This window comes from Thermobia domestica, chromosome 13 (assembly GCF_964235325.1).
Source record: "Thermobia domestica chromosome 13, izTheDome1.hap1.1, whole genome shotgun sequence".
Classification (NCBI taxonomy): Eukaryota; Metazoa; Arthropoda; class Insecta; order Zygentoma; family Lepismatidae; genus Thermobia; species Thermobia domestica.
In genome coordinates, this window is record NC_137466.1 from 23,127,364 (window position 1) to 23,151,976 (window position 24,613).

The following is a 24,613-nucleotide window of genomic DNA, read 5'->3' on the forward strand; positions in this document are numbered from 1 at the left end:
AGTACAGTAAGTGACGATAATCAAGAATCACTTTATATAACAAAAACACAGCTTTCGCCTTGCTAAATGGACTAATCTGTCTATTGTAAATATTTGACAATTTACGTCCGTCCGTTCTTACATTATATTCTTAAATAAGTTACTAACTAACGATCGTCAACATTGTGCTTAACGTTACAAACACATTTTTCGTATTACTGAATGGATTCCCTTTTAAATTGTAAATGATAGACAATTTACGAGATTTCCGTTCTTTCGTTTTATTCTAAATTATGAGAGTAACTACCAGTCAGCTATAGTCTAGTTTAGCTTCCAAACTATCCTTTCGCCCTGCTAAATAGATTCCTTTTAAAATATAAATATCTTACAACGTACGACAATTTTGTTCATGATTTTGTTCTTAGATATGTCGGTAACTAAGTATCAGCAAGAATTTATTACTGCTCAGAACACTCCTTTCTCCTTATTGAGTGGAATCACCTTCCTTAAAAGTATCTGTGATTTCCGAAAATACCGTTCTTCCATTTCATTCTTAAATATGTCAGTAATTAACGGCTAGCAAAACTCTGCTTCATCTTCGTAACATCCTTTTTTCCATACTGAATGGCCTCAAATTTCAACTATAATACCTGAAATGTTACGACAGTTTCTTTCTTTCATTTGAGTGTAAAATTTTGTAAAATAGCTGAGTAACTAACGATCATCAACAGTCTGCTATATATACCAAAACACACCTTTCGCAACACTGAATAGACCAACCTTTCAAATTTAAATATCTGATTATTTTTCATTTGTTGCGATATCTTACTTTGTTCTTCATTAAGTAATTAACTAAAGATTAGTAAAAGTATGCTATTTCTTCCAAACACATCTTTCGTTCTACTTAATTTTTTCACTTTATTGAAAAGTAAATATCTGTCTACGACAATTCGGAACTATCATTTTAATTATAATAAGTCATGAAATGACGACCAGCAAGATTCTTCTTCAGTTTCCATTCACTCCACTTACTGCATGCACGAAATTTAATTGTAAATATCTGAAAATTTAGGACAATTCTGTTATTTCATTTTATTCGTATACATATCGAAAACTAATGATCACGAAACGTGTACTTGACGTTCCAAACATTGCTTTTGCCCTACTGAATAGACAAACTTTTCAATTCTTTATATCTGAGAATTTACGACAGTTCTTTACTTTCACTTTTGTATGTCAGTAAGTAATCAGTAAATATGTAAGTAAATATGTCAGTAAGTAACCATCAGCAAAAGTCTGCTTATATCTGAGAGTAACTAATAATCGGCTTGGTTGTGTTTCGTCTTCTAAAATCTTTTTTCGCTCTTCTGAATGCAATCAGTTTTCAATTGCATCTGACAAATTATGTCAATTCTGTTATTTGATTTTATTCTTGAATATATGAGTAACTAAAGATCCACAAGAGTCAGCTTCATCTTTGAAACATTCGTTATGTGTTACTTACTAACGTATGTAAGAAAAACCGAAAGATTGCAATTACTGTAAATGGTCAGATATTTTCAATTGAAAATTAATACATAGAGTAAGGCGGGAGGTGTTTTGTTGGTATGATAAGCAGACTTATGATGATCGTTACTTACTGATATAATTTATCATAAAATTAAATAATGGAATTGTCGTAATTTTTCAAATATTTACAATTGATATGTGTCCCTCTTCACTAGTGCGAAACGACTTTTTGCAAGTTGAAGTACTATCGTACTTATCGGTGGTTGCCGACATATTTCAGAATTTAATGAAAGAATGGAAATGTCTTAAATTGTCAGAAATATACAATTCAAAAGTGAGTCTATTCAGTTGGTCAAAATGAGTTTTTGGAATCTAAAGTGGTTTGGTTTTCGGTAGTTGCCGCCATAATTAAGAATGAAGTGAAACAACTGAAATATCGTAAATTGTAAAATATCTACAATTCAAAGCTAGTGTATTCAGTTGTGCGATAGGATTTTTTGGAAGCTGATGTAGACTGTCGCTGATCGGTAGTTGTCGACATATTTAAGAATGACATTATAGAACGGAATAGTCGATATTTATCACATATTTACAATTGAAAAGTTAATGCATTCAATAGGTCGAATGTGGTGTTTGGAAGCCGATGCAGATTATTGCTGATCCCAATTTGAAGATATATTTAATAATAAAATTAAGTACGAAATAATTGAAAATTGTCAGATACATACAATTGAAAAGAGAGCCGACTCATCTAGGCCTAGTAATAGTTTGGAAAATGAAGCAGACTCGTTGATCGGTGGTTACTGCCATATTTAAAAATAAAATGAAATAATGGAATAGTCGTATTTTGTCAGATATTTTCAATTGAAGAGTGATTCCAATATAAAAGGCCGTAAGGACTGTTAGGAAGCTGAAAGAGAGTCTTGGTGAATTTTGTTTAAAGGCGTATTTAAGAATAAAAACAAAGAATGAAGTTGTCTTCAACGCAGATATATACAGTTCAAAAGTGAAGGCATCCAGTTGGCGAAGCTAGTGATTGCTGCGAAGCATCCTCTTGGTGGCCGTCAGTTTCTGATATATTGTTTAAAGAATATGGAAGAACGGAATTCGTATATCCCAGATATTTACAATTGACAATTGAGTCCAATAAGTAAGGCGAAAGGAGTGTTCGGAAGATATAGCATACTCTTCACGATCACGATGGCATATTTACGAATAAAATCAAGGAATGGTTTGGTCGTAAATCGCCCGGTATTTAGAATTGAAAAGTGAGTTCGATCTGTAGGGAGAAAAGAGACTTTAGAATATGACGACTCTTGCTGATCGTTAGTTACTGAGATACTAAAAACAATGAAATGAAAGAACAGTATTATCGTAAATTTTCAGTTATTTACAATTGAAATATGAGACAGTTGAGTAAACCGAAGGGAGTGTTTGGAATATGTAGAAGACTGTTGCTAATAGTTAGTTACCGAGATATTTAAAAATAAAATGAAGAAACGGAATTGTATGTTGTCTAATATTTACTAGTGAAAATCGAATCCATTCAATAGGCGAAGGGAGTGTTTGAAACTTGAAGCAGAGTCCTCGTGAACGTTTGTTAGTGACATATTAAAAAAAAATTAAGAACGAAATTGTATATTGCCACATATTTACAATTGTAAACAGAGTCTATCCACTAAAGCGAAAAGAAAGGTTTGAAGTTGAAATTGATTCTCATGATCGTTATTTACTGATATATTTGTGAGTAAAATTAACAAGGATCTTTCGTAAATCGACTAATGTACACAATTTTCAAGTTTGTCTATTTAGTAGTGTGAAGAGAGAGTATGGAGGAAGGAGAAAAGCTGATCATTCGTTTGCAACATATTTAAGAACAAAATAAAGACCAACTTTGTCCAAAATTGTCTGAAATTTTCAATACAAATTGAGTCCATTCAGTTGGCCGAAACTAATGTTTGGAAGATGTAGAAAACTGTTGCTGATCGTTAGTTACTCACATAAATTTAGAATAAAGTGAAAAAACGGGATTGTCGTACATTTTCACATATTTAGAACTGAAAATTTTTTTCTTTAGTAGGGCAAGAGGAGTGTTTTGAAGATTATATAAGCTTATATGATCGTTAGTTACTGACTAATTTGAGAATATAGTCAAAGAAGGAATTCTCGTTTTGTATCAGATATTTACAATTGAAAAGTGAGACAGACGTACGGAAGATCAAGAAACTCCTGCTGATTGTTTTCTGCCGACATATTTAAGAATAAAATGAAAAAACGTAATTGTAAATTGTTAGATATATTACAATTGAAAAGGTGCACTCTTCAGTAGGGCAAGAGAGGAGTTAGGAAGATGAAATACACTATATTGTCGTTTGTTACTGGCATTTGAGTACAAAGTGAAAGAACGGAATTGTGGTAAATTGACTGTCATTTACAATTGGAGCTAGTCTCGAGCCAATGGTTTGCCTGCGCTGAGCCGAACCGCGCTGTTGGCTCACCCCTACCGAGCAGGCTCGAGCCGATGGGTCACCTGACCATAGGTGAGACGAGGCTAACCGAGCAGGTAACTCATCTCAACCGACACGCTTATAGCCAATGGCTCTCCTGAACCGAGCCAATGAATGACTATAATCGTCCCCACTCGAGCTGTTGGTCAGGGCTCGTGCCTAGCCGATTGACACCACTGTTTCCAACTCGATAAAGTTGATGCATAGGTATCGCAAAGAATTGATCTATTTAAGAAGTGTTTAATAGTTTTCATCTGTTCAGGTGAGTAGTGCCGTAGTTTTCAAGCCCCTTCTTTTGTTATAACCCGGGTACTCTTAATGATATCCTGAACTCTAACAGTTTTCTAAATATACTGAAAACCAACAGAGAAAGTTTGTAAATTTCCTTCTATCGCTTGTTGAAATCAAAGAACATAAGATCGCCTATAGTAGACCCGAGAGGCACATGTAGAAGGCATATAGTATATTAACGGTTTGCCAACATTATTTTTATATGAGCAGTGATCGGAATGTTACTTTACAAAAGTAGCTGCACAACAACTAGATGATAAAAATTGTAGCAAGCTACAACTATTAGCTGGTTGTTCAGAAACGTATTCGCTACCTGAGCTCTTGTCACAAATACAGTTTACTTGGCATCATACATTATATGTCATGGCATCTACATTCGTAACTGAATTTAAAAGTTTGGTTAAAATATTAAATAAAAGCTTTGTCTGTCAATTTCCTTTTAACATTAAGGTATGCATTTTGTCCGGTATTTAAAAGTATATATATATCGCCATAAGATCGCCATCAGTGTGTATCACCTTCCAACGCCACCTATCAACTTACTGAATAGACTCACTTTTCAAATGTAAATATCTATCGATTTACAACTCCGTTTCTTTATTTCATTATTGATTATGAAGACAACTACCGATTGGCAAGAGTTTACTTCACGTTCCAAAAACTTTTTTAACCCTACTGAAAAGACTCGCTTTTCAATAGTAAAATTCATTATTTCACATTATTCTAAAATTGTTCAGTAACTAATGATATTAAGAGGTATGTATATACAAAAACACACCTTTCGCCCTAGCCAATGGTCTAATTTTCATTTGTAATTAATTATAGTAAAATTCATTATTTCACATTATTCTAAAATTGTTCAGTAACTAATGATATTAAGAGGTATGTATATACAAAAACACACCTTTCGCCCTAGCCAATGGTCTAATTTTCATTTGTAATTATCTCACCATTTACGTTTGTACCGTTCACTCAGTTTAATCTAAAATATGTCAGTAACAAACGAACAGCAACAGGCTGCTTCATTCTCGAAACACTCCTTTTGGTCTTACTCACTTTTCAATTTTCATAATTGACAATTCATGACAATTCCTCTTTTAGTTTTATTCATAAATATATCAGTAACTAACGATTAACAAGAGTTGAATTTCTTCAACTTTTAAACACTCATTTGATCGTATATATAGCAATCATTCTTCAATTATAAATATCTGAAAAAATACGAGAATTCTTTTTTTTATTTTATTCGTATATATGTCAGTTATTTCATATATATATTCGTATATATGTCAACAAGAGTATGCTTCATCTTCCAAACACTCATTTCGCCTTGCTGAGTGTACTCATTTTTTCAATTTCAAATATCTGACAATTTTCGAGTAATTCGTTCTTTCATTTTATTCGTAAATATGACTCCAATACGGATCGTCAACAGTCTGCATCAGCTTCGAAACACTCATTTCGCCCTAATAAATTGACTAACATTTTAATTTTAAATATTTGAAAACGTTACAATCCCTTCATTTGATTCCTAAATATTTCGGCAAGGACCAATCAGCAAGTTAATTTCACCTTCCAAAAACTTCTTTTACCCTATGAAAAGACTCGCTTTTCAATTGTAAATATATATCATTTTAGGACAATTTCATTACTCATAATATTCTAAAAAAGTTCATTAACTAACGATATTAAGAGGTATGTATATACAAAAACCCACCTTTAGCCTTAGTCAATGGTTTAATTCTCAATTGTTAATAACACCATTTACGCTTGTTCCGTTCAATCAATTTATTCTCACATATATCACTAACTAACGAGCAGCAAGAGGCTGTTTAATTTTCGTTACATACATTTCGTTCTACTGAATGGATTCATTTTACACTTCAAAGCATCTGACTATGATAGTCAGTTCTATCATTTTTGTCTTAAATAAGCTTGTAACTAACGATCAGCAAGAGTCTAGTTCAGGTGTTAAGCACTCTTTTCGCCCTTATGAATAGACTTGCTTTACAATTGCAAATTACAGTCAATTTACGATACTTCCAGTCTTTCACTATATAATTGGCGATAACAGTAACTAACGACAACAAAAGTATTTTATCTCCCTAATACTACTCTTTTCCAGCTGAATACGCGAACCAGCTACATGGAATTCTAGCAGCGAAACCATATACATTTTTGAGGGGAGGGTAAATGTATATGGTTTCGCTGCTAGAATTCCATGTAGCTGGTTCGCGTATTCAGCTGGATAAGAGTAGTATTAGGGAGATAAAATACTTTTGTTGTCGTTAGTTACTGTTATCGCCAATTATATAGTGAAAGACTGGAAGTATCGTAAATTGACTGTAATTTGCAATTGTAAAGCAAGTCTATTCATAAGGGCGAAAAGAGTGCTTAACACCTGAACTAGACTCTTGCTGATCGTTAGTTACAAGCTTATTTAAGACAAAAATGATAGAACTGACTATCATAGTCAGATGCTTTGAAGTGTAAAATGAATCCATTCAGTAGAACGAAATGTATGTAACGAAAATTAAACAGCCTCTTGCTGCTCGTTAGTTAGTGATATATGTGAGAATAAATTGATTGAACGGAACAAGCGTAAATGGTGTTATTAACAATTGAGAATTAAACCATTGACTAAGGCTAAAGGTGGGTTTTTGTATATACATACCTCTTAATATCGTTAGTTAATGAACTTTTTTAGAATATTATGAGTAATGAAATTGTCCTAAAATGATATATATTTACAATTGAAAAGCGAGTCTTTTCATAGGGTAAAAGAAGTTTTTGGAAGGTGAAATTAACTTGCTGATTGGTCCTTGCCGAAATATTTAGGAATCAAATGAAGGGATTGTAACGTTTTCAAATATTTAAAATTAAAATGTTAGTCAATTTATTAGGGCGAAATGAGTGTTTCGAAGCTGATGCAGACTGTTGACGATCCGTATTGGAGTCATATTTACGAATAAAATGAAAGAACGAATTACTCGAAAATTGTCAGATATTTGAAATTGAAAAAATGAGTACACTCAGCAAGGCGAAATGAGTGTTTGGAAGATGAAGCATACTCTTGTTGACATATATACGAATATATATATGAAATAACTGACATATATACGAATAAAATAAAAAAAAGAATTCTCGTATTTTTTCAGATATTTATAATTGAAGAATGATTGCTATATATACGATCAAATGAGTGTTTAAAAGTTGAAGAAATTCAACTCTTGTTAATCGTTAGTTACTGATATATTTATGAATAAAACTAAAAGAGGAATTGTCATGAATTGTCAATTATGAAAATTGAAAAGTGAGTAAGACCAAAAGGAGTGTTTCGAGAATGAAGCAGCCTGTTGCTGTTCGTTTGTTACTGACATATTTTAGATTAAACTGAGTGAACGGTACAAACGTAAATGGTGAGATAATTACAAATGAAAATTAGACCATTGGCTAGGGCGAAAGGTGTGTTTTTGTATATACATACCTCTTAATATCATTAGTTACTGAACAATTTTAGAATAATGTGAAATAATGAATTTTACTATAATTAATTACAAATGAAAATTAGACCATTGGCTAGGGCGAAAGGTGTGTTTTTGTATATACATACCTCTTAATATCATTAGTTACTGAACAATTTTAGAATAATGTGAAATAATGAATTTTACTATTGAAAAGCGAGTCTTTTCAGTAGGGTTAAAAAAGTTTTTGGAACGTGAAGTAAACTCTTGCCAATCGGTAGTTGTCTTCATAATCAATAATGAAATAAAGAAACGGAGTTGTAAATCGATAGATATTTACATTTGAAAAGTGAGTCTATTCAGTAAGTTGATAGGTGGCGTTGGAAGGTGATACACACTGATGGCGATCGAAAGTTGGAGGCATACATTAAAAAATAAGAGAAAGAAATTCTCGATAATTGCCCAAAATTTGGAATTGAAAAGTGAGCAGGCCGAAAGAAATGTTTCAAGGCTGTATAGGAGTATTGCTGGTCGTTAGTTACTCATATATTCAAGAATAAAATCAAATAACAGAATTAACGTAATTTTACAAATATTTACAATTGATGATCGTTAGTTACTGGACTATTTTAGAAAAATTTAAATTATTTAATATTCGTAGATTGTTAGATATTTATAATGTAAAAGCGATTCTATTCGTATGTCCAAAGGAGTGTTTGCAAGCTTAGCTGAAAGCTGATTGGTAGTTGTCTACATAATTAAGAATCAAATGAAAGAGCGAAAGTGTCGTAACATTTCAGGTATTACAATTGAAATTTGAGGCCTTTCAATGTGGAATAATGAATGTTAAAAAGATGAAACAGACGTTAATTAGTGATATATTTAAGAATAAAATGGAAGGACGGTATTTTTGGAAATTCTGATATTTTCAAGGAAGGTGATTCTATTCAATAAGGAGAAAGGAGTGTTTTCAGCAGTGGTAAGCTCTTGCTTCTGCTTAGTTACCGACATAATTAAAATTTAAATCATGAACGAAATTGTCGTACGTTCTAAGATATTTACATTGTAAAGGAATCTATTTAGCAGGGCGAAAGGATAATTTGGAAGCTAAAGTAGACTCTTGCTGATTGGTAGTTACTCACATAATTGAGAATATAAAAAGAAAGAACGGAGATCTCATAAATTGTTTGTCATTTACATTTAAAAGGAAATATATTCAGTAATACGAAACGTGTGTTTGTAACTTTAAGCACACTCTTGATCGTTAGTTAGTGACATATTTAAAAATAGAATGAAAAAACGGACGGACGTAAATTGTCAGATAGTTACAATTGACAGGTTAGTCTATTGAGCAAGGCGAAGGGTGTGTTTTTGGTATATCAAGGAGATTGTTGGTGATCGTCACTTACAGCACTATTTTAGGGTTGTGTGAAATAACGGAATATTGTTAATTAGTCAGATCTTTATAATTGATAGTGAGTCTCCTCAGTAGCGCCAAAGGGGTGTTCGCATGCTGAAGTAGAGTCTTGCTGGTAAGTACTGAGATATTTAAGAAAAAAATGAAAGAAGGGAATTGTAGTAAAATTTATCAGATACATGCAATTAAAAAGTGAGTCCAATCGCTAAGGCAAAAGGAGTGCTTGGATCCTGATTACGACTGTTGGCGATTACTATTTGAAGGTGTATTTAAGAATAAGATGAGATATCGAAATTCTCGAATTTGTCAGCTATTTACCATTAAAAAGTGACGTCATACAGTATGGCATAGGGACTGTTTCTAAGGTGTAGCAGACTCCTGCTAATTGTTAGTTACTGACATATTTAAGAATAAAATAAAAAACGGTATTGTCGTAAATTGTACGACATTCTGAAATGAAAAGTTATTTATTCAGTTGGGTGAGAGCAGTGTTTGGAAGCCGAAGCGAACTCTTTGTGTTCGCTAGTTACTGCATAGTTAAGAATAAAACGAAAGAACGGAATTGCCGTACATTGTAAAATATTTACACTCGAAAAGAGAGTATGTCTAGCAAGGCGAAACGAGTATTTGGAATATAAAGGAAACTTTTGGAGATCATTATTTACAGACGTATTTAAGAATCAAATGAATGAATGAAATTGCGGAAAATTGTCAGATATTCACAAAAGAAATTTAAGGCCATTCAGTAAGGCGATAGGAGTGGTTAGAAGCGGAAGTAGCCTCTTGGTGATCGTTAGTTACTGACATATTTAAGAATAAAATGAAAGAACGGAATCTTCGTTCATTGTCCATTATTTATAATAGAAAAATCAGTCTACTTACAAAGGAGAAAGGAAGGTTTGGAAGATGAAGCAGACTCTCCCTGATCGTTAGTTAATTACACATTTAAGAACAAAAGGAATGAACTGTTTAGTAATTAATTGTTAGAGATTTACAATTGGTAAGAGTGTCCATTCATTATAGGGAAAAAGTGTTTGCAGGATAATGGAAAAAAGAAATAAATTGTCGTAATTGGGCACATATTTACTATCAAAGAGAGAGTCACTTTAATAGGGAAAAGGAGTGTTTGCAGGTTGAAACACACACTTGCTGATCGGTTGTTTAAAATATGTCCAGAGTGTAATGAAAGAATGCATTGATTGAAAAGTTAGTTCATTCAGTAGGGCGAAAGGTGTGTTTGGTATATAAAGTAGACTCTTCCTGATCAATAGTTACTGACAGAATTTAAAATAATATGAAAGAACGGAATTGTCGTAAATTGTCAAATATCTTTAATGAAAAAAAAAAAGAGTTTATTCAGTTGTGCGAAAGGAATGATTCTAGGCTGAAGTACACTAATGCTGATCGTAGTTGCCGACATTAATAAGAAAAAATGAAAGTACGCAATTCTCGTAAATTATAACATATTTACAATTGAAGTGTGAGTCCACTCGGCAGGGAGAAAGAAGTGTTTGGAAAATGAAGCTGAATTTCCTGTGCGCTACTTGAAGACATATTATCAAGATAATGAAAGAACATAATTTTCATATCCTGTCATAAATTACAATTTAAAAGTGAGTTCACACAGAAAGCGGAAAGAAATGTTTCGAAGAGATAGGAGAATTTGCTGATCGTTAGTTACTGATGTATTAAGTAATCAAATAAAAGAACGGGGTTGACGTAAATAGTCAGATATTTACAATTGTTAAGAGATCCCATTCAGTAAGGCGAAAGTAGTATTACGAAGATTAAGAAGACTTGCTGATCATTAGTTCAAGACTTATTTAAGAATAAGTAAAAGAACATAATTCTCGTAGTCAAGTATTTTCAATTCAAACAAATGAAATCAGTAGGGCAAAGGAGTGATTGGAAGATGAAGTTCTGATAGCTAGTTCCTATCATATTTAAAAACAAAAACAAAGAACGGAATTGTCATATATTGTCTGATATTAACAATTGAAAATTGGGTGCATTCAGTAGGCGAAGAGATTGTTTGGAAGTTGAAGCAGAGTTTTGGTGATCGTTATTTACTGACATATTTAAGAATAAAGTGATAGAACGGAATTGTCGTAATTTTACAGTTATTTACTATTGCTGTGTCCATTCAATACAGCGAAAAGAGAGTGTTTGGAGGATGAGCCAGACTTTTGTTGATCGTTAGTTACAGATATATTAAAGAATAAAATGAAAGAACTGAATTGTCAGAAATTGTCAGATATTTACAATTGGTAAGTGTGTCTATTAGGTATGTCGAAAGGAGTGTTTGGAAGAGGAAACAGCCTCTTGCTGATCGTTAGTCACTGAATTATTTAATTATAATATGAAAGAATGGAAACGAAATTTGTCAGATATGGTGCAAAAAGGGTGTTTGGAAACTGAAGTAAACTCTTGCTGATGGGTAGTTGCGTCATATTGAAATGAGAAAACGAAATTGCCGTAGTGTCAGATTTTTACAATTGTAAAGTGAGTTCAGTCATAAGGCCACAGGTGTCGTTGAAAGCTGATGCGGACTTTTCGCGATCGAAGGTTGAACGCATACTTAATAATAAGATGAAAGAATAAAACCCTAGAAAATTGTCAGATATTGAGAACTGAAAAGTTAGTAAATTAAGCAGGGCGAAAGGACCGTTTTGAAGCTGTAGCAAAATATTGCTGCTCGTTAAGTAGAGACATATTTATGAATAAAACGAACGAACGGTATTCTTGTAATTTGGCCGGTATTTAGAATTTTTAGTGAGTGCATTCACTAGGGCGAAAAGAGATTTTAGAAGACGAAACTCACTCCTTCTGAAAGTTATTTTCCGGCTTTTTAAAGTAGAGTCTTCCTGGTCGTTAGTTATTGACATATTTAAGACAAATGTGAAACAACAGAATTGCCGTAATTTGTCAGATATTTGCAGTCGAAAACTGAGTGCATTCAGTAGGGCGAAATGAATGCTTAGAAGATAATGCGGACTTTTGTAATAGCTAGTTGAATTAAAAATTAAAAATAAATTTTTAAAACACAATTCTCAAATGTGTTCAATTGAAAAGTGAGAACACTCTGCAAAGCGAAATGACTATTAGATACATTAGGTAGTTTCTTGCAGATGGTTAGTTACCGACACATTTAAGAATACAATGAAAAAGCGGAATTCTCGTAAATTGTCAGTTATTTACAATTATTATGTCCATTCAGTACAGTGAAAAGAGTGTTGGGAGGACGAAGCAGACTTTTGTTGATCGTTAGTAACTGATATATTAAAGAACAAAATAAAATAAAAGAACTGAATTGTTGAAAACTGTCAGATATTTATAATTGGTATGTGTGTCTATTCAGTATGGCGAAAGGAGTGTTTGGAAGAGAAAACCGCCTGTTGCTGATCGTTAGTCACTGAACTATTTTATTATAATATCAAAGAATGGAATCGAAATTTCTCAGATATTTACAATTGAAATTCGTTTATTTGGTAGCGCTAAAATGGTGTTTGGATACTGAAGAGGACTCTTGCTGATAGGTAGTTGGCGTCATATTCAATAATGAAATGAAAAAAACGGAATAGCCGTAGAGTCAGATTTTTACAATTGAAAAGTGAGTTCATTCACTAAATAAACATCAAAGAAAGGAATACTCGTAAATTCCTAGTCGTAGATATAAAGAAGAGAAAAGCGAGTGTATATTGTAGGGGAAAGGGGTGTTAGAACCTGAAGTCGTACATAAGACCTAGTTGCAGACGTACTTAATAAAATCTAATGACGGAATAGTCATAAAATTTCAGATATTTACAATCGAAATCGCTTCTACGCAGTAAAGCAAAAAAAGTGATAGCAGACTAAAGTAGACTTTCGTTGATCGTTAGTTGGCGAATATTCAAGAATAAGATATAAGAAGGTAATTGTCTTGAATGACCAGAAATTTAGAATTGAAAATTGTGATCATTCATTTTATTCTTTAATATATCAGCAACTATCGGTCAACAAAATTCTGTTTCATTATCCAACACTCGTTAAACTGTACTGAATGGACACACTTGGAAATTGAAAATATCTGATAATTTACGAGAATTCCCTTGTTTAATTTTATTCTTAAATATTTCAGTAACTATCGATGAATAAAAGTATGCTTTATCCTCCCAAGTCTCCTTTCACTGTACTGAATGTACGCCTTTAGGAATTGTAATTATCTGACAATTTACGACAAATCCGTTGTTTCATTTTATTCTTACATATGTCAGTAACAAACGATCAGCAGGAGTCTGCTTAATCTTTGAAACACTGCTTTCGTTTCATGAATGGATTCACTTTTCTATTGTAAATGAGAGGCAATTTACGAGAAATCCTTTCTTTTGTTTTATTTTTTAATATGTCTTCAACTAACGATCTGCAGGAATCTGCTTCATCTTTTAAGCACTCGCTTCGCCCTACTCAGTCGACTCATTGTCAATTGTAAATATCTCACATTTTAAGGCAATTCCTTTCAATAACTTTATTCTTAAATACGTCAGTAATATCTGCAAAATTTAGAATTGAAATGTGAGTCTGTTCCGTAGGGCCATGTAATATTTGGAAGCTGAAGTGGACACTAATTAAACTAATTAATCCAATTCCTAAATGTGTCACCAACTAACTATCAGCAAGAATCTACTTCAGGTTCAAAATATGTCAGTATCTAAAAATCAGCAGTAGTCTGCCTCATCCTCCAAGTACACCTTTCGCCAAATTGATTGCGCATACAATTTACCATTCCATTATTTCATTTCATCTTTAAATATGTGAAAAACTATTGATCATCAAGAGTTTATATTTGCTTCCCAAAACTTCTTTTGCCCAACTGTGTGCGCTCGCTTTTCAATAGTAGATATTTAAAATTTACGATAATTACGTTCTTTTATTTCATTCTTAAGTATGTCGACAACTACCGATCAGAAAGTGTGTACTTCAGGTTCTAAACACTTTTGGCTCTACTGAATAGATTCACATTTCAAATGTAAATATCTGACATATTCCGACAATTTCATTAATTCTTATTATCCTAAAATAGTTCTGTCACTAACACTCTGTTTGTATATCTAAAGATACCTTTGGCCATAATCAATGGGTTTATTTTAAATTGTATATATGTAGAAATTTACAACTGATCGGTTCTCTCATGTTATTCTTAAAGATGTAAGTATGTAAATATCAGGTAGAGTCTGCCTAATCTTCTAAATACTCCGTACTGCGAAAGGAGGTTTCTAAGTTGAACTAGACTCTTGGTGATAGATAGTTACCGACATATTTCAGAATGTAATGAAAGAATTAAATTATCTTAAATTGTCAAACATTTGAGAAGTGGGCATATTTAGTGAGGCGAAAAGATTTCTGGAAGTTCAAATAGCTTCTTGCTGATCTGTACTTGCAGACATGAGTATGAAATAAATGAAAGAATTGAATTTTCGTTAATTGTGAAATGTCTACAATTGAAAGCGTCTATTTAGATAGGCGAAAAGAGATTTTCAAGCTGATGTAGACTCTTGCTGATCGGTAGTGATCGACATATTCAAGAATGAAATGAAAGAACGGTATCGTCTTAAATTATCACATATTTGAAATTGAGTTAGTGCATTCAATACGTCGGAAGGAGGCCATGGAAGCTGATGCAAATTGTTGCCGATCCGAACTTTAAGGCATCTTTAATAATAAAACTAAGTACGAAAAATGTCAGATACTTGGAATTGAATAATGAGTGTTATCAGCACGGCGAAAAGAATGTTTGGAAGATGAAGAAGACTTGTTGAACGGTAGTTACAGATATTTACGAATGATGAGTGATTTCATAATAAAACGCAGTAAGAACTGTTTTGAGGCTGAAACGGACTGTTGGTTATCCTTGGTTAAGACGTATTTAAAAATAAAATGAAAGAATGAAATTATATTAAATTCTTAGATATATATAATTCTTAAGTTAAGCCATTCAGTTGGCGAAGGGAGTGATTGGTTTGAGGCATGCTCTTGGTGATCAGTTTGTGACATTTAAAAGAATGGAAGAACGAAAACGTCATATATTATGAGATATTTACAATTCACAAGTAATTATAATCAGTACGGCGAAAGAAGTGTTTGGAAGATATATTAGCGGCATATATTACTGGCATAAATTACTGGCAGATATATTACTGGCATATTAGCGAATAAAATCAACTAACGCTTTGTCTTAATTCATCCGATATATACAATTAAAAGTGAGGTTGTAATGTTGGGAGAAAAGGAAGTTTAGACTCTTGCTGGTCTTTACGTACTCAGATACTAAAAAGGATGAAAGAAAAGACTCAACTATCTTAATAATCAGTTATTTACAATTGAAATCTGTGACCATTGAGTAAAGCGAAAGGAGCGTTTGGAAGATGTAGCACACTCTTGCTAATCGTTAGTTAACCCTCGGATGCATGTCGCTTTTTTTCTACACTTTTACATATGTGGGGTCAATTTGACCCCACGCAATATTTGGTTGATAATAATATAACATAGTATGCATGTTAGGTTAATTAGATTACGTTAGGTTTGGTTAAGTTAGGTAATGCGGAGTTATGTTAAGTTTGTTTAGATTAGGTTACATTAGGCAAGGTATATAGTTCAGGTTATCGCGTTTTATTCATTAATATAAGGAATAAACCAATTACAAATATTGTTCAGATATTTTAACTGTTTTCCTCTTCCTCGCTTTCCGAATAGTTAAAAATAGTTCACTCTTCTTCATATTAATATGAGTAACAGTTCACTTACACTTATCCGAGCTGCAATTCAGCACCATAATCTTACTTGAAACAAAAGATTTCTTGAGCAAGGAAAACAACACTAAATATGAAGAAAGTACCCATGTTTTGGCTTTGTCACATCAATACACATCACTGACATTCAGAACACACTACTAACACACTACTGTGAAATTTGCACACATACTTCTCACATCTGCTGCAACGCTGTGATGTCTTCCTGTCCTCTTCCCTTGTACAGATCTGACATCTTACTCTCTTGTTCGAAGATGTAGGAGCCAATGCCTTTGTTTCCCTCTCTACACCGCAGAGTTTCATCGCATCAATCACTGGTTTCTTTAGGTTCAAACTGTGGCACCTCAGCCTGATGTGAGGAAGAATCAGTTCGTTCGCCAACTCAGTTAGAAAGACACGGCGCTTGTGACTGATCCCTGAATGATAATCCGGATGTTGTGATAAGTAGCATGTGTATGCATTGAGAGCGCCTACGTTGATTACATTATAAAAGAGGGCCATTGGCCAGCGACGCGTCTGTCTCCTACAGGTGTATGTTTGAACCAATTTGTCCATGGCGTCAACTCCACTCTTTGTTTGGTTGTAAAATTTTATGATTTCTGGCTTCTTCTTGGAATCTTCCTCATCCACGCCTGTGTCATGATGCATGGTGCTGAGTAGAATGACGTTCTTATTCTTTTTCGGTACGTAGCTTACTAGGGTAACATCTTTATTGAAGACGAATTGTGATGTGCTAGGCTGTCTTGACTTAACATTGACCAGCGCAGGTGGAATTTCACGTCTGTTTTTCTTTATTGTACCAACAATAGTTACATTTTGTACCAACAGTTCCTTAGCTAAATCATAACTTGTGAAAAACTGATCAGTTGTGATATTACTGCCGGAATTCCGCAGCGTGTAGCACAATGTCTTCACGACGTTGCTGGCGAGGTTAGTTTGAACTGGTTCCCCTGGCTGTCGTCCCAAGTACACTAAACCGTCTTTTGCGTAAAAGTTCTCAGCATCACACAACCAGAAGATCTTAATGCCGTATTTACCTGGTTTACTTGGCATATACTGCACAAACTTGCATCTCCCACGGAAAGGCACTAACTGTTCATCAATCGTGAGGAAAACTCCGGGAACCATAACTTTTCGACAATTTTCTATGAAAAGTGTCCAGATATATCGAAATGCAGCCATGTGATCAGTTTCCAGACGCAAAGCGCGGGTTCGCTTGTCATCGAACCGGAGCAGTCTTCTGATATCTTCGAAACGATTCACGCCAAAAGTTGCTTTGTATTTCGGATTAGCGAATTTGCTGAGAAAAAGTTCGCGAATAGGAACATCCCAACTTCTCTCAGTACCTGCGATAAGAAGGATGCCAATAAAAGCCTGAAGCTCTTCTAATGTTAGGTCAGTCCACTTTTTCACTGATTTCACTGCCACTCTTCTTCCTTCTAAATTCGTGCACTGCACAATTTCCTCCAAAATGTTACGGGAAATGAACAAATCAAAGGCATCTTTGGGTGACGTCAAGACAAAGCCCCGCGGGAGACCTTGTACATTCCTTACGATGTTGTGCCTAGCAGTCTGGTGAACACCGGGTGGTTTGCTTTTCCACTCAATTCCATTCTTCGAAATCATACCGAAAGACGCTTGCTCATCCCTTGCATCTTCTTCTTCTTCTTCATCATCATCACCACCATTATCCATTTCAAAATCACTGTCTTCCCTCGGAATGTTTTCCTCCTCTGAAACTCCATCATCTTCGTCAAAACTGTCCAAGTTGCTGGCAACACCATTATCATCCTCCTCCGTAAGCAGTTCGTTTATTTCATTTAGAGACAATCCTCTTTTTGTCATTACTGTCTATGGCACTTTCAGTCTAATAAACAGGATTTTATAAAATCACGTAAAAGCAATAAGCATGCACTTGTTCAAACCTAAAATGCGGCGTTCTTTCACACACGGTGTGCAATTGTTTCTGCAACACAAACAAACATGAGAGCGGAGCACTGTAGAAATGTCGTCCGACTATACACGCGGTCTGTCAACAACAACTGATTGCAGTGTTGTCAGGTTACAGTGGAAAAAAATATTTTCAAATAAGATAAAACAACCTTTTATTCGCGACAAATTTTTACTATACTTGCAGCAATATGCGAATTTATGGAAATTTTACAAGAGCATAAGTTTATTCCCAGAGAAAATAAGATCTCGAAATCAAAACTTATAAAAAATATCCAGTTTTACAAAAAGATTCATCATCATCCCTCGATAATTCGAATGATGATGATTGTTGTTCTGCCCTAAGGCAGGTCTTTGACCCGAAGGTCCCTGGGCAAGATGAGCCCATGGTGGTTTTTCATTGCCTTCCATGGGATGATGATGACGTCCTAAGGACGGGACCTACAGTTTAACGTGGGATCCGAATCACATGTGTCCCCACCGGGAATCGAACCCGGGACCCCTTGATTACAAGGCGGTGAGAGTAACCACTTATCCACCGGGGAATACTGATTTTAAAAGATTTTCTCTACTTTGGGTATAGCTGAACATTATATCCAGGCCAAACTTTTTATTTTGAACGTTTCTAAACTATTTTGAAACTGGGGTCAAATTGACCCCACATATGTAATAGATGGGTAATGATAAAAAATGGTAAAAAAAATAAATAATAATAACTTGCAAAACAAATGTGTTTACATTCTTTTGTAGTTGAAGCATCCTGCTTAGATGTCACAGAACATCAGGATTTTTCAGTGAGATTTCCTTGTAATACTAGGAAATAAAAGCATGTTGGGGTCAAAATGACCCCACACATGCATCCGAGGGTTAATGGCATTTTTAAAAATAAAATGAAAGAACGGGATTGTCGTAAATTGTCTGATATTTACAAGTGAAAATTCAGTTCAGTGAGTAGGCGACGGGAGTCTTTGGAAGTTGAAGCAGTCTTGTTGACCGTTAGTTTTTGTCATATTTAAAAAATTTAAAATACCAAATTCTCGTAATTTGTCATACTTACAATTGTAAAGAGAGTTTATCCAGTAAAGCGAAAGGAAAGTTTCGAAGATAAAATGGACTGTCATGATTGTTATTTATTGATATATTTTCAAACGTAAATATATCAATAAAAATAAAGAACGTATCGTTCGTAAATTGTCTGATGCTCACAATTGAAAAGTTTGTCTATTCATTAGGATGAAAAGAGACTATGGAAAAAGAACCAGAGTAGCTGATAATAAGTTGTAAATATATATAAGAATAAAATAAAAGAACTGCATCGTACAAAATTGTCTGAGTTTTCAAATGAAATTGAGTCAATTAACTTGGCCGAAAGTAGTTTGTAAGATTCAGCAGTCTCTTGCTTATCGTTAGTTACTAACATATTTAAGTATAAAGTGAAAGAACGGAATTGTCATAAATACATATACCTACGAAGAGCTAGTCTATTCAGTACGGCAAACAGAGTGCTTAAACTTGAACTAGACTCTCCCTGAATGGGTTTGGGTACAAAACCTCGCGGCCAGAACCTCGCGGCGACAACCTCGCGGACCAAAACCTCGCCTGGCCAAAACCTCGCCTCCCAAAACCTCGCGGCCCAAAATCTCGCCAGGCCGAAACCTCGCCTGGCCAAAACCTCGCCGCCCAAAACCTCGCGGGACAAAATCTCGCCGGGCCAAAACCCCGCCTGGCCGAAACCTCGCCGCCCAAAACGTCGCGGGCCAAAATCTCGCGGGACCAAAACCTCGCCTGGCCAAAACCTCGCCACCCAAAACCTCGCGGGCCAAAACCTCGCGCCCCAAAATATCGCCATACCCAAAATCTCGCCTGACCAAAATGTAAATCTTCCAACAGATGATAAGGATGAAGGTATAAAAGACGCTGTTTCAGAAGAAGTATCACGGGTATTTGACCAAGTCCCGCAATACCATATGAAAATTCTATTTCTGTATTAGAGGATTTCGATGTGAAGGTAGGGCGACAGGATGTTTTTAAACTGGTTATAGGGAAAGAAAGTCTGCATAAGGAAAGTAATGACAACTAACGAGGTTAGTTTCGTGAACTTTGGAACATCCAAAAACTTAAAATTTTAACAAAAATCTAATAATATTTATGAAAATATGGAACAATATATGAGTTTTTACGACGTCCCTTGATTATGTCCTATAGGTTAAAGGAGACGTAGATAACCAGGATGAAAGAAATGATCGAATAAAGAAAGTGGGAGGAAACGGGAATAACCCGAGAAAGCCCACGCACACGATGTTTTGTATATTATTATTATTATTATTATTATTATTATTATTATTATTATTATTTGTAATGTGGAATTGCATATTAGGAAACACATTGGGTAAATTTTAAAGAAAAGTTTCATTCGCGGCGAGATTTTGGGCCGGCGAGATTTTGTCCCGCGAGGTTTTGGCCACGCGAGGTTTTGGGCGGCGAGGTTTTGGCCATGCGAGGTTTTGGCCCGGCGAGATTTTGTCCCGCGAGGTTTTGGGCGGCGAGGTTTTGGCCACGCGAGGTTTTGGCCCAGCGAGATTTTGTCCCGCGAGGTTTTGGGCGGCGAGGTTTTGGCCACGCGAGGTTTTGCCCTGGCGAGATTTTGTCCCGCGAGGTTTTGGCCGGCGAGATTTTGGGCGGCGATGTTTCGGCCGCGAGATTTTGTCCGTATACCCCCTGAATGTTAGTCTTATTTAAGAAGTCTTATTTATGAACTAACTAACTCTACGACCTATAGCACCCAGTTCAATGCCGCGTTCCCAAAGGCTTTCCACTGACTTCTATCCTTAACGAACTGCATCCAGTTTCTACTATGTATTTCAATCTCTGCGAGATCCATATTAATATTGTCCTCCCATCTGCGCCAAGGTCTTAGTAATGGTCTTAGTATTGTTCTTCCACTCAAGACTTTGAAAGCGTTCCTACTTTCTTCCATTTTAGCTACGTGACCTGCTTCTAGACTTTACGACCCCAACCTATAAATCATGTTGTTAATCGTTATAAAGAATCCGCCACTGCACATTGCCGTTCCTCTTGGAATCTGCATATTCGTCACAGGATCTTGTTCTCAAATATTTTCAATCTATCTTCTTTCCTCAGAGCAAGCGACCATGTTTCGCAACCATACAGAACAACTGGAATGATGAACTTTTTCTGTATTTTAAGCTTCAAATTCCTCGACAATATTCGCGACAACAAGATATTTTGAACCAAATAGTAACACGATTTCCATGCTTTTAGTCGACATTATATTTCTTCCTGAATGATTTTCGTCTGTTAATATTGATCATAGATATTTGAATATTGACGATTCCATGTATTTAGTTTTCTCTGCATTTACTTCTAAACCCATGTCCGGGCGAGCGCTTAATAAGATCTCTGCATTTCTTTGTATTGTTCTCCTATTATCCCCTATTAAATTTACGTCATCAGCATACGCATACCTGGTAAAAACCGTTCAACTCACGCCATGGTTGATATCTTTGATTATCCTTATAGTGTATTCAAGAACAAAGATAATTAATAATGGCGACAACGCATCTCCTTCTTTCAGGCCATTTTCCAGGTGAAAGGTCGTGGACAAAAATTTTGATACCCGGGCTGTCTCCTTACCCAGTCGTATGGCTACCTGAAATCAATAAGTAATTGATGTAGCAGTGTATTGTATTCCCACTTTTTTTTCGAGTATTTGGCGAATTGTAAATATTTCGTCGATAGTTGATCGATTTCCTCTAAATCCGCACTGATAATTTTAAATAACTTCATCTGTCTATGAAGTCAATCTTGCTAATAGAATATTTGAAAGTATTTTATAGGATATTGATATAAGAGAAGTGCCTTGATATTTATTACAGTCTGGTTTGCGCCTTTGTTGTGAATTGGAACAATGAATTTTCGTCTGTTGTGGCAATACTACCTTGTTCCTGGTAAGCAGAATGAGTTTGTGTATCTTGTTCCTCAATTTTTGCCTCCAGCTAAAATTTCATCTACTTCCGTAGAGTTGTATTCTTTAGTTTCTTTTTAGAAGTTCCTGCTTCATTTCGATTGGGTTCTGGAATATACGGTTTTGCGCTGTGTATTTCTTTAGCTCCACGGACAATAATTTTAGGTTGCATGTTAAACAAATCGTCAAAGAAAGCTTTCCATCTTTTTAAGTGAGAACTGTACCGTCAGATTTCTTTAATATTAAGCAAGAGTTTGATAGCCTTTTTTAAGTTCATTCATCCCCATATACATGTATCGTTTTTTTAAATTTTTTCTATTATATATAAGTTCCTTGACTTTAGCGTTTAAAAAAATCGGGTTCTTTTAATTCAACAGACGACAGAAGGAAATTTACCATCTTTCGCAGTTGGTTTTCTGAATATTCAGAAAACTGTTATTGTTAAGATTTAGAGCACCCAGGTCATAACAAAAGAAGAGGCTTGAAAACCATGGACCTACTCACCTGAAGATGAAAACTACTAAAGACTGCTTAAATCGATTAATTCTTTGCGATACTTATGCATCAACTTTATCGAGTTGGAAACAGTGGTGTCTACCGGCCCGGCTCGAGCCCTGACCAACAACACGAGTGGGGACGATTGGAATGATTCTTTGACTCAGTTCCGCTCGGCTCAGGAGAGCCATATTCTATAACCGGGTCGGTTGAGATGAGCTACCTGCTCGGTACGGCTCGGCTCAGCTATGGTCAGATGACCCATCGGCTCTAGCCTGCTCGGATGGGGTGAGGCATCAGCTCGGTTCGGCTCGGCGCAGGCAAGCCATTGGCTCCAGACAACTCAGTTGGAATGAACCATCGGCTCGAGCTGGCACGGTTGAATGAGCTGTTGGCTCGGCTCACTTCTGAGTTCGGCTCGGTGTTGACTGAGCCGAGAGCCGAGCTGCTCTAGTCGTTGATAAAACTACTACTTGGAACCTGAAAAATACCGATTTGAAAGCCGTAGAGAAAACATCTCATCTCCTCTCACAAAACATTCATGAGAGATTGTTCGGGATAAGATGATGACCAATGTTTCATGAAGAAGAGGACATTCTTGAGAGGCAGAACATAGCAAATGAGATACTATTGAGATCTATTAGTTCGTATAAGTAAAAAATGTGAGATAGTCGTGAAAACCTATCTAAAATGGTTCTGATACACCAAAATAAGAACACACAGTCCTTAGGTGTAAACAGCAATGTAAATTAGATTTTTTTCAAGAGGCGGGATGCAAGCATCAAGACGTGTATTAGGATCCTATAGAAATGGTGTTTTTCTAATTCTTGGGCCCAATCTTTCCTTCTTACTCTTACTCTTTATAGACCCCCGGAGACTTTGGGCCCTCCGCACCGCAAGGTCTGCGATTCCATTAGTTACGCTTCTGAGCCCGTTTCATACATAACAAGTTCATTGAAAGGACAATTTTGGGAAATCGCAAAGCGATTCTAATGCATATTAAATCTAGAGCTCCTAATAGTAGACATTTTTTTTACTGAAACGGGCTTCATACGCATATTTTTTTCATTCACCTTTTGTGTGCTGTTTTGTTTATGTAATGTAGTGAATTTGTTTGATGCTTCATTTATAATTTCATGTTTGTATGGTATACGGTGTTAAAAAAATGTCTTAGTATGGTCCTCCATCGAACGGGGGGAAGCTTCTTTTGAAGGAGCATTTGTTAGATGCCCCCAGAAGTTAGGACTCTGTTTGTAACAACAAACTGGTAGAAAATAAAAATGTCACCAAATTTAGTTTCCTAAGACTTTTTTCCTATTTCCTACTTATAATAATAATAGACCTAATAATAATAATAATACATTTGATTTTGAGTTAGGGTCCCTTTCAGCAGCTAGACTATATGAGAACGAACGTGAACGAGTATCTACCGCTTAACGTAGGCCCAGAACCACATGAACTCCCGCCGGAGATCGAACCCGGGTCTACCACACCGAAGACGCGTATAATAATAATATATTTGATTTTGAGTTTAGCGCCCTTCAGTAGCGGGCCTATTTGAGAAGTGACCTTACAGATTAACGTAATCCAGAACCACATGAGCTCCCGCCGGGAGTCGATCCGTGTCTCCCACGCTAAAGAAGTGTACAACAACAACAACAACAATAATAATAATAATAATAATAATATGAACTGCGCTCTGGTAGTGATGAAGGAGGTATTCCGGCTGGCAGAGATCTTCTGTACATTAGAACTCCGGATTTTTTGAGGTTTACGAAAATCTTACGGATTGGTGCAAGAAGTATTTTTCACCAACAAGGAAACACAATGGGTTATATAGAAATGTTTTTGCACCTGTACACCTTCTTATTTTTGTATATATTAGAAAATTGTTCATCACTTTCTTTGTTATACATATACTATAAACGAATACGGCAAAAATATATGATAAATTACAAAATGGAAAAAAACTAAGAGCATCGAGTAGGACTGAAACCATGTTCAAAAGTACTGTATCCGCACTGAAAGCAAGAACGTCAGTAGCATGGCTATCCAAACAACAATGGCTATCTAATCCTATTACACACACACACACAAAAAAAGATCATAACTACACCCTTTTTTAACGAATATTGTGGTCGAAAAGCGTTAATGCTATACTTACAACTAAGTTGTTTGCATTTACCAAGTACTATGATAATCTAAATGTCTCACTACATTAACTTATAAAA